This window comes from Dermacentor andersoni, chromosome 6 (assembly GCF_023375885.2).
Source record: "Dermacentor andersoni chromosome 6, qqDerAnde1_hic_scaffold, whole genome shotgun sequence".
In the NCBI taxonomy this organism is placed as follows: Eukaryota; Metazoa; Arthropoda; class Arachnida; order Ixodida; family Ixodidae; genus Dermacentor; species Dermacentor andersoni.
The window spans coordinates 175,693,952-175,708,689 of NC_092819.1; the positions used below are offsets into that span (position 1 = coordinate 175,693,952).

At 45.4% G+C, this 14,738-nt stretch overlaps 1 long non-coding RNA gene across 2 annotated transcripts in view; it reads right to left on the reverse strand.

The window, feature by feature from the left end:
• LOC140219035 (uncharacterized) overlaps nucleotides 1–13,550 on the reverse strand; it is a 457,444-nt gene extending 443,894 nt beyond the window's left edge. Inside the window, exons 1-3 of one of the 2 annotated variants that reach the window (XR_011895330.1) lie at nucleotides 13,374–13,550; nucleotides 12,830–12,893; nucleotides 11,171–11,408 (exon numbers count right to left, since the gene is read on the reverse strand). This is a non-coding gene — a long non-coding RNA (uncharacterized lncRNA). Of the gene's footprint in view, nucleotides 1–11,116; nucleotides 11,409–12,829; nucleotides 12,894–13,373 lie in introns of those variants that run through there. The other variant, XR_011895329.1, reaches the window with a different exon arrangement.
• Between the last annotated feature and the right edge of the window lie 1,188 nt (nucleotides 13,551–14,738).

The window sequence follows — 14,738 nt, forward strand, 5'->3', positions numbered from 1 at the left end:
TGACAGAAGGATGGAGGCCAAAAAAGTTACTGCCCTTCCACTGCTGTGAAGCGGGGTACAAGCGAAGCTTGGGATCTGCCGCACTTTGTAACGCCTCACGGCGAGGTCGGCACATCATTGTCGACCTCTTTTTCGAGCGAGTTCCATCAATCAAACACTGCCTGTTCTTTGGCCAAACGCACAACACGTGGCCTGATCCCACTGCCATTCCTTCAACGCAGCCTGCTCTTCGGCAGAACAGACCAGACGCGGCCTCCCCATCTGACTGCTGGGCCTGAACTGGTGTGGGAAACTGCAGGTGTCAGGCGAGCGAACACACCCTTTCCCTCCTCTGGAGGAAGGGTACGCCCGTGATTGACTCATGCCTTGCGCGGCTTCTACTTACCCTCCTTAAAGGCAGTGTTTGATGAAGTGACAGTGGCCGAATCGGTTAGCGTGGTGGTCTCGCAACCCGGGGATTGGTGGTTCGAATCCGCAGCCTGATAAGCAATTTCTATTTTTCCGCAGCTTGGGTTTTTTCGTGCAGTAACACCGACACCAGTGAGGCAATACAAGCTTCTGTTAAAAAGGTCGCAAATGGTTGCATCTTATGCCAGTTCCTGTTGATGTGGACATTCACAGTGTTATTTTTCACTGTCAGAGGTATCCTTGAAGAAAAAAAGGGGGGGGTGTAATCAAAGTATCAACACTACAGAAGCAACATCGACGTACATGGTAGTTGAAATAAATTGATGATTAAATGTTGATTCTGCTGTCATGTACGACGCACAAATTAAGGTGATGAATCTGGCGAGCTTCAAGATCACGTGTCAGCACTCTCATTGGCTTGTTGAGCATGTGCAGCGTCGGTAAGATTAGCATTTCTTCTCTTCAGTGTTGACTGCTGCATTGTGACGTGGTGGAGCATTGCCATTACGAATCCGCTCACAAACTATGAGCTACCAAGCTGCACTGAGACCAGTGCACCAGTTTCACGTCTGTGCGCACTCAAGGATGACAGCGCACATGCATTGTTGGATCTGGAGGACAATTCCAGTTGCTGTCCCCCATATTTTGGACCTTGCCGTTGGGTGCGGGAGTTGGCCGAGGTTGAGGAGAAGTTTCAGATGAAAACTAGAGGTTTATTTACATTATTTACATTGAGAGTACAAAGAAATTAAGTCATAAAGTCATTATGGGCCGGCAGCAACTCGGACGCTGCGGCCCGTGGCAAGAAGCTCGAACGAAATGAATGAAGGAATGATCTGGTGCTCCCAATCTCTGGCTTTTAACCCCTTCGGTGTCTCGAAGTCACGTCATTTTCGGCCAATGGTAGGTGCCCGTGCAAGTCACATTCGGCTCAGAGGGTCGCTCCTTGGGCTTCAGTTGTCGGAGGGACTACTTGTCTGCGGTATTGCCTTCCTGGACTGCAACTGCCGTCACAAAGGTGGACGGGGGGGATTGCTCCCAGGGCTTCACGGTGCATTACGGCCATGGTTGCCTCGCGGCTTGCAAGCACCGTCACAATAGGCGGATGGGGGGAGACTGGTTGTCTTCGAGCGACCTTTCAGAGCTGCAAAGCAGCTTTGCTCGGGACCTACGTTACGTGGAACCGTGCCAGGCTCCCGCTACACATTCAGGAAGAGTCAAGCAGTGGGTTTGGACATGCCGCACCTCGGGAATTTGGTGATGTGCTTCTGCGCTCCTTAATTAGGTGTGGCGCGATCCGATGTGGTCTGGTGAACTCGAAGTAGGCTCAGGAAAACGTCCCATATCTAACAGCATGCGCACTCAAATGTGCATACATACAAATTCTTGATTACATCTCTCATTGTACTGTTACACTAAGGCACGTTTTAATACTGCATAAAATTACTGCTTAATTTGCATATCACCTAGCATTAACTATAAAAAATTCAGCATGTGCATCATATAGCCGGGTATAAAGAAAAAAAGTTACAGGGCTCCTTCCAACACATCATGCTACGTTTCGCAAGCTGTTCCAACAATGAAATAGATGATTGCACAATGGTGGCCGCTTTTCATAAGTTAGCTTCGCTGGAATACATCCGTGTTAGTGGCAAAGCATACAAATTTGGTTTCGTGTCTTGGTGAACTGTGCAAGCTATTTCCGTCCCAAATTTCTTTTTAAAGAGTTGCACGCATTCATCATCCTATTTTAAAGTTCAATTCAAGATGAAGGCGCCTCCCTGCAATCTCCAATTATCATTGTCTTGCACTAGCTGATGCGAACTTGTGCTTTCAAATTTCATCCTTGATGGAACTTCCCTTCCCTTGGCACCCATTCTGCGACTCTAATGGTCCACTGGTTATCTACCCTATGCATTATATGGCCTGCCCAGCTTCATTTTTTCCTCTTAATGTCTACTAGAATATCGACCATCCCCGTTTGCTCTTTGATCCACACCGCTCTCTTCCTGTCTCTTAACATTTATCATTGCATTGCTCTTTATGCGGTCCTTAACATGTTCTCGAGATTCTTTGTTAACCTCCAAGCTTATGTGCCATACTGTATGCTTAGAAGAACGTGTCTACCAAGTTGACATTTTCAAATTCCCTGATTTTTTCAGGTTTTCGCCAAGTTTCACAGAACATTGTTTTATGTCAAGATGGGCTAACACCATGTCACCTGATGCTGTCACTCTCTGGTAAGCATTTAAAAAAAATAAAAACAACAATCCAGTTTGAACAGTAAGGAGTAGTGTTTATTTTATTCAAAATAGAAAACTGAAAAGAGGGGTTTGTAAAATGCACAGCTACTAAAATATCTTCGAAAAAAAACTTGGTGCCTTTTTACTCTGTGAAGGATGACCAGCGAAGCTGTGTATGTGGGCCCCTTAATGGTGAACTGCACCTCCGCCGCGGGTCGGCCTGGTATTGCACTACCTATGGGATTGGCCCGTGTGTGGGGAGTGCTTAATGCCTGCTTCACTTCTGCCTCGGGTCCGCCTGATATTGCACTATCTTCGGGATCGGCCCACCGTATAAAAAATTGTTGGTCTATGCGCGGATGCGATCCGCCAGATCCTAGCCATAGACAGCTTTGCTGTAAAAAGAGTGGTCGAGCTCACGGCAAATAGAGTCGAACATATGAAAATGCGAATAAAAAGAGATGCCGTTAGGAATGGTCGTACGGGGTGGCAACGTGCCAGCTATTTCAGCCCGCTGCACGTGTTCCAATCCAACCAGATGGGTCGCACTTCAGAGAACTGCGGATAACCGGCAGCCACGTGGCGCGGGGTCAGCTCAGGAATGTGGTACTCGGCAGCGCCACCCTTGACGGAGCAGAGTTCTACGAAGCCCTCTGACGTCGGCTCCGGACCTTTACACCTGTGTGTGTGTGCGGCACTGAAACCTGTGCAACACGTGTTTGTGAGCCCTCCTCCAAAAGGGCGGGTCCACGTGTTTGTGAGCCCTCCTCCAAAAGGGCGGGTCATCTACGGTGATGTCGAACGATGACTGGACGAACGTTTCCGTCCACTGGGAATCAAGGGGGGATAAGTGCTTATAAGCAGCGTCTGCCGGCTGCTAGGGTGTGCTTGTCGTCATGAGCTGAGTGCTCGTTGTCATGCTCGAAATGTACTAGTGAGCTGTGTGCTCGTAAGCTGTTTGCTGTATGCGTCGTCTTGCGTGCTCCATGTGGGAGTCACGCTAGACTGGCGATGTATACCATGTTTTAAATATAAATCCTGCAAATAAACCCTGTTCACCTAGCCCTGTCGTCCCAAGGTCCTCCAGACAACTACGACCACTCCAATCCCGATAATGCATACAAAAGCAAATAGAGCTATTTGTGTCAACTGATCGCAAGCTCATTGGTATTATGCCCGAACTTTGTCACAAGTGAGATTCTCCAAACAACTGGAAAGTCAACCTCAACTGTCCTGACATACTCTCAGCCTGCGCATGCCTTAGTGTTGCGTTTCACTGCTTTAAGGGGTTTATTTTGGTTTGGATGTGGGTAACCTGCATCTCAGCGTCAGCCAACACTTTGCTTTTTGAGCTCAAGCTCCTTCAAAGAGGCGGTGGCACTGTTCCTTTCCTGGTCATTCCTCAATGCAATGGTCTTTCCTATTCTTGTCCTGGCTTTGATTAAGGCCATTTCAAATCTGCAGTTGCAGCACATTCGGAATGCGGATCAATGGTGAATATCTCAGCAACAGTGGGGACAAATTATTAGTGATTGAGGATCTTAACCAAAAAAAGTGTTAGTGGGTTTGAAGATTAATATGCAGAAGACAATGTTCAAGAATTCACATCGCCAGTCAGCCTTTAGAGTCTGTACAGGAGTAATTTTACCTAGGTCAGTTGCTCGCAAGGGACCCTGATCATGAAAAGGAAATTTACTTAAGAATAAAAATGGGTTGGAATGCATATGGCAGGCATTACCGAATCATGGCTGGGAGCTTACCACTGTAATTGAAAAGAAAAGTGTACAATTCTTGCATTCTACTAGTGCTAACATATGAGGCACACATTAGAATCTGGTAAATACCCTAATTAAATGTTGTAATATATGGTTCTTGCTTGAAAAGTTTCCTAGGGCAGGCATAAATGGGAGTTGTCGACACGCGATCACAGGTGTTGAATGCATACATTGTTTCCTAAGCATTGCCGAGGTAGACGTGCTGCCACTAAAAGGGTCGTTATTGGGTTCACCATAGGGGTCAACAGCGAGTCATTGCTCAAGTTCAAACTATCCCGCGAAGGCCAATTTCACAATCAAAATAAGAGATTCGGGACTGTAGAAATGTATGACCGCCGGCCAGGATTCAATTACCCGGAGTCAAATTAACAGAAGTCGACTGTACCATACGGCAGTGGACTTTGCAGAAAGAACGTATCTCCTACTACACATAGCAGAATATTGGCATGCTGCAGCTCAGTGGCTGCAGAACAGTAGACTCCTATTAATTTGATCCTGGCTGAAAGTCCCAGCCGGCACACGTGCATTTCTATAGGTCCAAACTTTAGTTAATTTGATACTAAAATAGGCCTTCACCCAATAATTCCAACTTGAGCAGTCGGCATGCATGCTGACCCCTACAGTGAACCCAATAAGCGACCCCTTTGGTGACATACCTTAGAGGACAGTAGGTGTGTTAAACAGACTTTATCTCCTGCTGGAAATGCCTATTTTTTGCCTGCCCAGGAGGAGCTCCAAGCAATAATCACAGATCAAAACGTCTGATTGTGGTATTTACCCATTTCTAATGTGTCGTGCTTAACAAAACTTCCTTGGCGATTTTCGTATGCTTTACCGCATAACACAAGTGTACTGCGGCGAAGCTCACTTTGGAAAACTGGTTGCAATGTGCAACACATCAGACCCTTCTCGATTTTTTTAAAATAAAAATTGTGTGCGCATTTGATTTCTCTTTCATTTTAGGGGCTTTTGTCCTTTCTATGCTGGTTTACACTTTGGACACACAGACAGCGTGCGTGTGTTTCACTTTGGGGCATGTTAGAATCTGTACGTAAACCATGGCAAATAAATCAGTCGTGTGTGTCGGCATTTCTTCTGCACCTTCCTAAATTTGACCCACCAGATAATTCAGTCTGTCTCGTCGGTCCCGTCACAGTCGAATTAACGGAATGAAGTCAACTGCATTTTGCTTGCTGCTCAGAAGTATGAGCTTGATTAAAAAACATAACAACACACAGGACATAAGGAGACAAATGAAGTGCTGCAACATTTGCCAACTGCATTAAGATTGTGATAAAATGTAAAATCGCATGTGTTGAACTCGGTAGGTTGGTTTTCCTTCTTGAAAAAGTGTTGCAGAGTGCCTGTTAAGGATTCACTGAATGATGCTGTCAAACTGTCAACAAGGCTGCCAAAAAATTATTCCTAATACAACCCTTTCATGGACACAGCAAGGTAACAAATTGTTTTGTGTGTGAAGCATTAAGAGTATATTCGTCATCAGATATTGTTCTTAAAAAGTGAACTTTGAAAGCAAACAAGAATTATGTATGAATCAAAAAAGTGGGAGATATATGTCTCACTGGGCTTCTTCGATTTTCCACTTCTGGCTACCCGCGGGCTGCCAGAGCCAGCCAGAGCGTCTTCGTTTTTCTCGCGTTGCTCCGCCCACCGCGCTACGCACTTCCGCCGGGCGTTCGTTTTGCTCGCGCTGGACGGTTCTGGCTACCCGCGGGCTGCCAGAACCTGCCAGGACGATTTTGGTCTGGCTGCTCTCTGGAAGTTCTCTGGCTAGCAGACGACTAAAAGAGGCGATGGGCGCTCGCCGCCATCTTTACGGGGACTTCACGGGTTGCAACGCGGGCGCTTGAGGACTTAAATTTACCTCGCTCAGCCAACTGTCATATCCGGATTTCCTTACTTCTAGCGTTATCTTTTTAGGTGCTAACGCTCCGTTCCGCATCGCGAAGCGGTGTGATACGAGCCGTGGTGAACCATTTGAAGCTTTGTGTGTGTGTGTGTGTGTGTGTGTGTGTGTGTCCTGATTGCTTCTTCGCGGCGGTGAACAGCGCGCCGCGCTCTCATGCGTGCATGTTATCTGCATCGTGTTCCACGCAAGTTGTAGACGCTCATTCACACATTGCGGTACATCTTGGTTTCGTCTTTCTCTGGTGGCGTTCCTTTTCACATATTTCGCGTATGTATATCTCTCCTTTCTCTGCTGTTAGCGAAGGCTTTGCAGTTAGCCCGTGTTCGCTCCGTCTCTCCGTCGTATGCATAGGTGGCAGCTCGAAACCGATGTGTTCGAACTGCAGGCCGTTGATCTAAGAATACACTGATTGCACTCGGTACATTTAGACACACGTACATTGGCTTATTATTTTGCTCTCATGATTGCGACGAATGTTGTTTTTCGTGTGAAACGTTTCGCTGGTCACAGGCGACGTGCATTTTCACGCGCCAGCCGCGTCCAGCTCCTTAAATGAGAAGCACCATCAGCCACAACAAACTTTCTGAAATCGAAGCCCACGCAGGTCGGCGCGAAATTTCATGCGTATGAGACGTACCCGATAACCTGCTTTTTCATGTCTTGTGATGACACAGCGCCAACTCATCGATGTCGCCGGTGGGCGACGTGATCGCTGCGAACAGGGATCTTCCAGCTATCGCTTTCGAGTATACAATCACGATTTCGCGTGTTGTCATCCGCCGCGTCGGAGGCCATCTGTTGCGCTGCGCAAGGAGAGGTTGGCCCAGTACGCGTCCTGCAATGAGTCGCGCGAAATCGCGCGAAAGCGATCGTATTCCTGAATGCAACTATACATTTTCAAGGTGGCAACGCATAAATGGGCCGACTACGCCGAGCGCGCGTCGGCCTCGACGGGCGCTGCCATGCTGGTAGCATGTTTACATTTGGCCAGCTGTACCGGCGTTCGATTTTGCAAACTTCGGGCAGGTTCGGTTTGTCTTGGGATCCCAGCCCACGTGACTTCCTGTAAGAACCGGAACTAGCTGGCTGCAGTCTGGCTCCCAGCGGGCTGCCAGAACTGCGAAAATCGAAGAAGCCCACTGTCTAGATACACCATTTTTATCAAGGAGACGGTTACATGATCTAGCCACCCGCTTCTACCTTCTCATGGCTGCCTGTAAAATGGTAAGAAGCAGCATGTGCATGTTTGCATGCTTTTGTGGTTTTTACTGGACAGCCTTTACGCCAGCAGCATATTTTGTGATTACCCATTCCGGTGGTCGGTCACATCAAGATGTTGGGCATGACAATAGAGGTGAACGGCTCGATCACCATCGCAGTCGCTATGCTCACCACGAAGGCTGAGAACGCCACACGCCTTCTGAGACGAGTAGCCAACCGGCATCACGGGCTCAAGGAGGACAGCCTGCTTAGACTTGCACAGGCCTTTGTAATCAGTCACTTCATGTACATTGTGGCCATGCACTATTGGTCCAAAGTGGAGAGAGACTAGCTTGAAACACTCCTGCGTAAGGTCACCAAGAGAGCCATGGGTCTACCCATGCACACAAGCACTGGACGCATTAAGCGTGCACAACACGCCGAGCGACATAGCGGAGGCACAGGAACGGGCACAGATCACCAGGCTGTCCAGCACACTTGCGGGCAGGTGAATCCTACGAGAAATTGGTGTTGCGCTTCGGCAGATCGAGTGTAACAGCCACGGGCTTACACCCGACAGGAGGAAAAAGATCAGGGCAGCCCCTCTGCCCAGGAATATGAACCCAGAGCACAATACCGACAGACTTGGTCGAGCCAAAGCACTCTGACAGGCAGCCCCCTCCGGGAAAGCATGCTGCTTTACAGACGCAGCTAAATATCCTGGCAAACGAGCCTATGTAGCAGCGGTGGTCAACAAAGATGGCATGGTCATCAACGCGTGCACGGTCCGCACTGATAGTCCTAAGGTGGCCAAGCAGGCGGCCATCAGCCTTGCACTCCTAGAATTCTGTCCTTCGAAACCGGGAGCATATCCTGGACCGTCGGCAGAATACTTGGTACTCATCACCTCACCCCACACTATGTCAACTGGTTCCCGGCACACATGGGACCATTCCTCCAATGGCTGCTCCCTAACCTCAACGAGACAGCACACGAGACCGCACGAGCTCTAACTCACCGTGCGAGCCCGGACTCCCTCTCGGCAGGATGGGCAAGCGAGCGCGATCCCCTTGTCACTTTCAACGATCTAACCCAGCATCATAAGTTAGTCAAGAGAACCGTGCCGCTACCGCACAAAGCACTCAATACAGCACAAGTCACGTACAGGTGGCTTCAGACGGGCACCTACCCATGCCTGGCCTTCCTGCACAAAATCTTTCCGGATGCGCACCCTCACAATGCGAGTCGCTACTGTAAGGATATAGCTAGCCTTGATCACATGCTCTGGGCTTGCCCCCTGGCGCCGGAACCACAGGGGTGAGTGGGACCGAGCTCTACACAGCTCGGACCTTGAAGCACAGCTCTGGGCTGTCCATCAGGCCCGCGAGGCAGCGGAGAGGCATGGCCTCTCTGTCCCGACGTGGGAGCGGCCCGCTGCATAGCAATCGCGCGTACCGACGGACCTCAAGAAAGTTATCCATCCATCCATTATCACAGCAGTTGTCGGAAAACATTCTGCAGGGAACAGCTAAAACACTATGCATTTCTCATTATAGTGCTATTTTGTGTGCGTGAGTTTAATAAATAGATAATTTGCCGGTGTGTGTATGGCAAATTGAGATGCTGACTTCACCGAAATCATAAAAGCACACAGCACTCTACTTAAAAGAATCTGAGCATTTGGCCACTGTTGTGTCACTAATGTGCACTGTCCTAGCCGTCTTCATTACCAAGCAGAAATACAACCAACAAACTATTTTTCGGGCATGCATGAGAATTCGGGTATCTTTGCAACACCACCACGTACCCCATAGAGGCAATTCATTATAAGGACAGCTGAAATTTCGGATGCTGAAATGCTTTGCCTTCAAAGTGCAGAAGGCACGACCATTGTCAAAAATGTTGTATAATGCCGGTTTTCAAGCGTCAACTTTGCTGCAATATAGCTTGCTACAGGAAGAAGCTTATGCAATGTATTGTGGTGAAGCATACCAGCAGTGGAAAGGGGCCACTGTAACATGGCATGATATGTATTTCTTTATTTACACACATACATACTCTCTCCTGTTACAGCACAAGCACCAAGAAGCCTAATAAGTGTTGTGGTTTGTTTACAAAATTAAGAAAAATTAAATTATGGGGTCTTACGTGCCAAAACCACTTTCTGATTATGAGGCATGCAGTAGTGTGGGACTCCGAAAATTTCGACCAACTGGGGTCTTTAACGTGCACCTAAATCTAAGTACATGGGTGTTTTCGCCTTTTGCCCCCATCGAAATGCAGCGGCCGTGGCCGAGATTCGATCCTGCGACCTCGTGCTTAGCAGCCCAACACCACAGCCACTAAGTAACTAGGGCGGGTACAAAATTAAGTTCCTTGCCTACCCAAATGAAGATGTTTGCAACATGATGTGCATGGTATACCGTCCTTGGGAAGACAAGCTTAATTGGTTGCTGTTGGCTTTGTGTCTTGCTTCACTCTTCAGCAGCACTTACTGACTGCACAGTAATAACAAGCTCCACCAAATGGCTACAGATTACTTCTGTAATACTCCAAGTGTTCCAAAAAGACTTTTCGAACACGAAGTAGAAAAAAAATTTTCTGCTCCTAGACTGCTCCAGAATGACAACTTTCTGCTTGAAATCCTAAACTGTCTTGACCACCACTGAGGGGTTGATCTTCAACATCACTTATATACTTAAGATAACATCTCGAGTAACACTTACTGGTTGTCTAAACATTTTGAAATGGTTTCACAGGTACTAATTTAACACTTCTTATATGCACTTTTTAAAACATAACAGTGCATAACGATTTCGGTAACATATTTCAGTATTCTACAGTTGATTTAGGGGATTATGTGCCGTCACTGGTCTGCAATTATGGAAGTGTAAGATAAAAAATTGGGGGCAAGAATGCCTACGTTTTACACATTGTCGTTTACAGAACAAAACCTATGCAACTTGCTATAAAACTGATTTATATAGTATTTGAAATTACCATAAAAAAGTATGTAAACAGCTGGGGTTTCATAGTTCGATTCTTATGTTTTCGACTAGCACGTCCCTTTAAATGGCAGTAAAAGGCATGCATAAATTGTTTTTTTGGACTGCCTGATTTTTTAAATGTTTTGTTTTCGCAGTCCTCAGGGAACCACCCCCAAGAAAAACAACCTTTGACTGTAGCAGTAATCAGTGGTTTGCCTAATTGGCAAACAGTTCAGGATGCCAAACAGTCTCGAGACAGCTGTACCTCTGATAGAAGGCACTAATACACAGTGCAATGCACTGTTTCTGCACTCTGGACAACTGTGATAAGAGCTGTATTATGTTACCTATTATAACTGCGTGGTGACAATACAGACAGGATATGCAGGGCATGCAGCGATGAGGACAGTAGCAATGGAATGATATCACCAGTGTACAGAGTGCTGAATTCATTCTTGCTCTGTTTACTGATAACTGAGAATTGCATGAAATAAAAAATGCGAGAAAAATAAGAGAAAAATCCTAAGTGTGAAGGAATACTACTCATCATATCTATTGCAATTATTCTCAAACAGCATTCCCTCTTTTTTGCTTTTATTAATAATGCATTTATATAGTAATGCTCACCTGCTGTTCCATGTGTTCCATCGACACATACACAATCAGTTGTGGTGTGGTCATAATGACTAGCATAAAATCTCTCATCCAAAAGGTCCTCATTTTTTCTCTCAAAAATTTCACTTTTGTAAGGTTGTCCTTGGTGGATCCTGCTTGCTTAACAGGTTAATGCAGTGGAACGTCTCATCCACGTTGGACCGCACCTTATCCAGTACTGCATCCATGGACACGCCTTCTCGCAGCTTGTCTTGAGAGAGTAAAGAGAAAGTGTATATTAGTTGAAGCATAATTAAATATTACCGAGCACGCAAGGAAGCGAAATGGGCACTGATGAACATCTTTAATATCATTATTTAGAATTCCTTTAATTGAATAATGAGTTACATTCACTTACAAAAACCTTTTGCAATGGTGCGTAGTAAATAGTTCAAGCTGTCGCAATTTTTGTTCTTTTTACGTCTACTCTTTGCAAGGACATGGTGCTATGCAGCCTTCAGCTGCTGAAGAGGCAAGATTACATATTTAAGTGTTTCAATGTTTGGTGTCATTGATAAACGGTCATAGGGATCATCTGCACCAGTGTTATCAGGTACGTAAGCGAAGAAATTTATTGTGTGTACCAAGTTTACAGCTAGGCTGCCAATTTCATCCTTCACTGTTGGTAACGTTGTTCGAACAAAAGACATTACTGAACCATTGTGAAAGCATTGCACTGGACTGGACATGTGAAGATTGTGGTTCAGATCCTACCCAGGGCAAAAATGTCTTCCAACATTTATTTCCTTTGCTAAATATTGCCATAATTTACAATTTCTATTCTTCAGTTAGAACTTCATTTTCCAATTACATTCCATAGCATAAGTTATTGCCACTTCCATAGTGGCATGCCACCATAGAAGGGCAAAACAGGGTCGGCAATCGAAAACGTGTAGCATTTCCAGATTAACTTAAACATAAACATCATTGTTACTGATTGCATTGATGCACATAATTTTAATAATGTCAGTATATATATATATATATATATATATATATATATATATATATATATATATATATATATATATATATATAGGTGCCACCATAGGTGCCACCATTTTCTTTTAATTTTCGTCAAAGCGTTTTGTACAACAGTGTAATTTATATATGCAAGATCAACATGAGCCATTCTTTTTCTCCAGCAATGTACTTGCAGTTTATTTTGTCTGCTAGAACGTGCGGCTCATAAAAATTTTTTCTACTGAAGTTTAGTGCCCTGAAATGGATAAGTATGACATTTTAGGATAAATGTATAAACATGCACAATCGCATTTCATGAGGCTGACCCAAGTTAAAATAGATGCATCTTATACAATGAGTTATATACACATTTTTTTCTTTGAACGTTGTGAAAAGAGGGGGGAAAGGGGGTGACTTGTACAACAGTTATTAGTCCAGAAAATATGGCACATGGTTTGTGAGCCCTGCATATAGTAGAGTAAAATACAATTTGAGCTGATGAAAGTTTCACATGGACAGTACATCTGCTGTGGATGACCTACAGTAGTGGCGAGAGGTCGCAGTTTCATCGATGTCTGTAATAGTTGCACTTCAATTTAGGCAAAATGGCAGACATAATTATGTACAATGCACCTTAAGTAAACCCAAGTGGAAATGATTCCAGCTTACTGCTGTTTTGAGACATTGAATCCCACTAGGATCATAAGCCATATCAATCCAGGTAACTGCAAGCCTGAAAGATAAAGCAGAAAGGGAAAAAGCCACAGTCTGCTGCGTGGCATACAGTGCACCAGGAGGCACTACACCTTCCTGCTTGGTACATGAAGTGATGCAAACAAGTATAAACAATAACTAAAGTTGCCTGCAATAAGAATATCCATATAGGTCAAATAAAGGCCACTGGCTGTGCCAAGGTAGTTGTTACCACTGTGAAATTGGAGAACGGTTCCCTTTTTTCTCTCTCTCTCTCTGAACCCTTCAGGCATTGATACAATGTAGCAAAATGATAAACATGTTTATGATGTCATTAACTACAATGCCCTGCAGTCAGTAAAGGTGGCCTCGAATTATGTGGACATGAATTTCAAATGCACTAACATGTGCTCCAAGTTCATTGCATGGTCTGGCATGAGCATTGCCTTGTATTTGTGATGTTGAAAACTCGAGAACCACTCTTGATGTATTCTAAAGCAGAGCAAAAGCGGTTTCTTACCAGCAATAGCAGCTCTTTCCGACTTGGACAGAAAAACACCACCCAGTTCAAAGTCGTGGCCTCTGTGCTTGGATTGGAAAACCACATACACACCTGTGTTGTCTTCAGTCACGGCCATTGCCACAAAACATCTTTTTCCACACTTAACACTTGAAGGCCGCTTCAGCTTTTGTTTACTTGTAGCTGTGGAAAAAGATAACCGGGTGGTTTATTCTAACAAGCACTGGACTTCCAACACATGCTTAGTGGTGGTTCTACTGCGCCATTTACACCATTTAGCTACAATACAACTTGCCTGAAACCTGGCTACGCAAACTGCGCAAAGGTGCGGTATTTTCACGCTTTCAGGGCAACGCAGCGTTTTCAGCAGGGGTATGAAAAGACTTAAATATAGGAACCAAATAGTGAATGTGCAAGTAATTCAGTTTGAGATGCATCATCTACTAGACTTTTCAAATATTCAGTAATATTTGCAGTAGTGTAATGGATTGCCCGACATCAATGCATTGCATGCAGCATTTCAAGGGCACTTGGTTTGTCTCGGAACAAGCACACAAATAAAACAAATCTGGCTTTTTACATGCCAATACCACGATCTGATTATCAGGCATGCCTCTCTCAGTGAAAGCTTCGTCCTGGCTCTCAACACCGATCGAAGCAATTACTATATGCAATGCTAACAGGGTATGGTGACAAAAGCAGCATTTATAGCAAGCACAATGGCATGCGCTAAGATAAGACCCATTGACCACTGGAATGCACACAGTTTGCATTGCATACATGTGTTCTTGCACGTGGTTCAGAACTGTATGACACTTTGTCATCTTTTAAGTACAGGAACTAACTTCTGTGCACGCTTGTGATAGTTGCTGACTTGTGAAAAGAGGGGGAGGTTACTTGTGCCAGGTTCAAATTATCGTCCAGAAAATATCGTATGTGGTTTGTGAGCCCTGCATATAGTAGAATAATATACAAGTTAAAGTGATGAAAGCTTCACATGGAAAGCACATCTGCTGTGGATCTTGTGGACTCTTACAGCAGTGCTTCATCAGTTATCAAAAACCCGTACGAATGATCTCAGAACCAATCGCCAATTAGCCAATCGTACCAATATATTAGCGCCAAGCTTTCTGCGACGGCTTGCAGCCCATATCACAATCACCAAAAGCTAATTTCATGGCACACTACCCTGACCTTTGGCCCTAATCAGCACTGCTTCGTCAGGTCGGTTGGGTATCAGCAACTAAAGCTACAGTTAGCTGATTAATCGACTCATATCTATTTGCAGAGGCCAGCAAACCACCTCGCAACAAAATTGAGTGCATGGAATGGTAGCAATGTTGTTCGTGCCCACTACCGCCATCT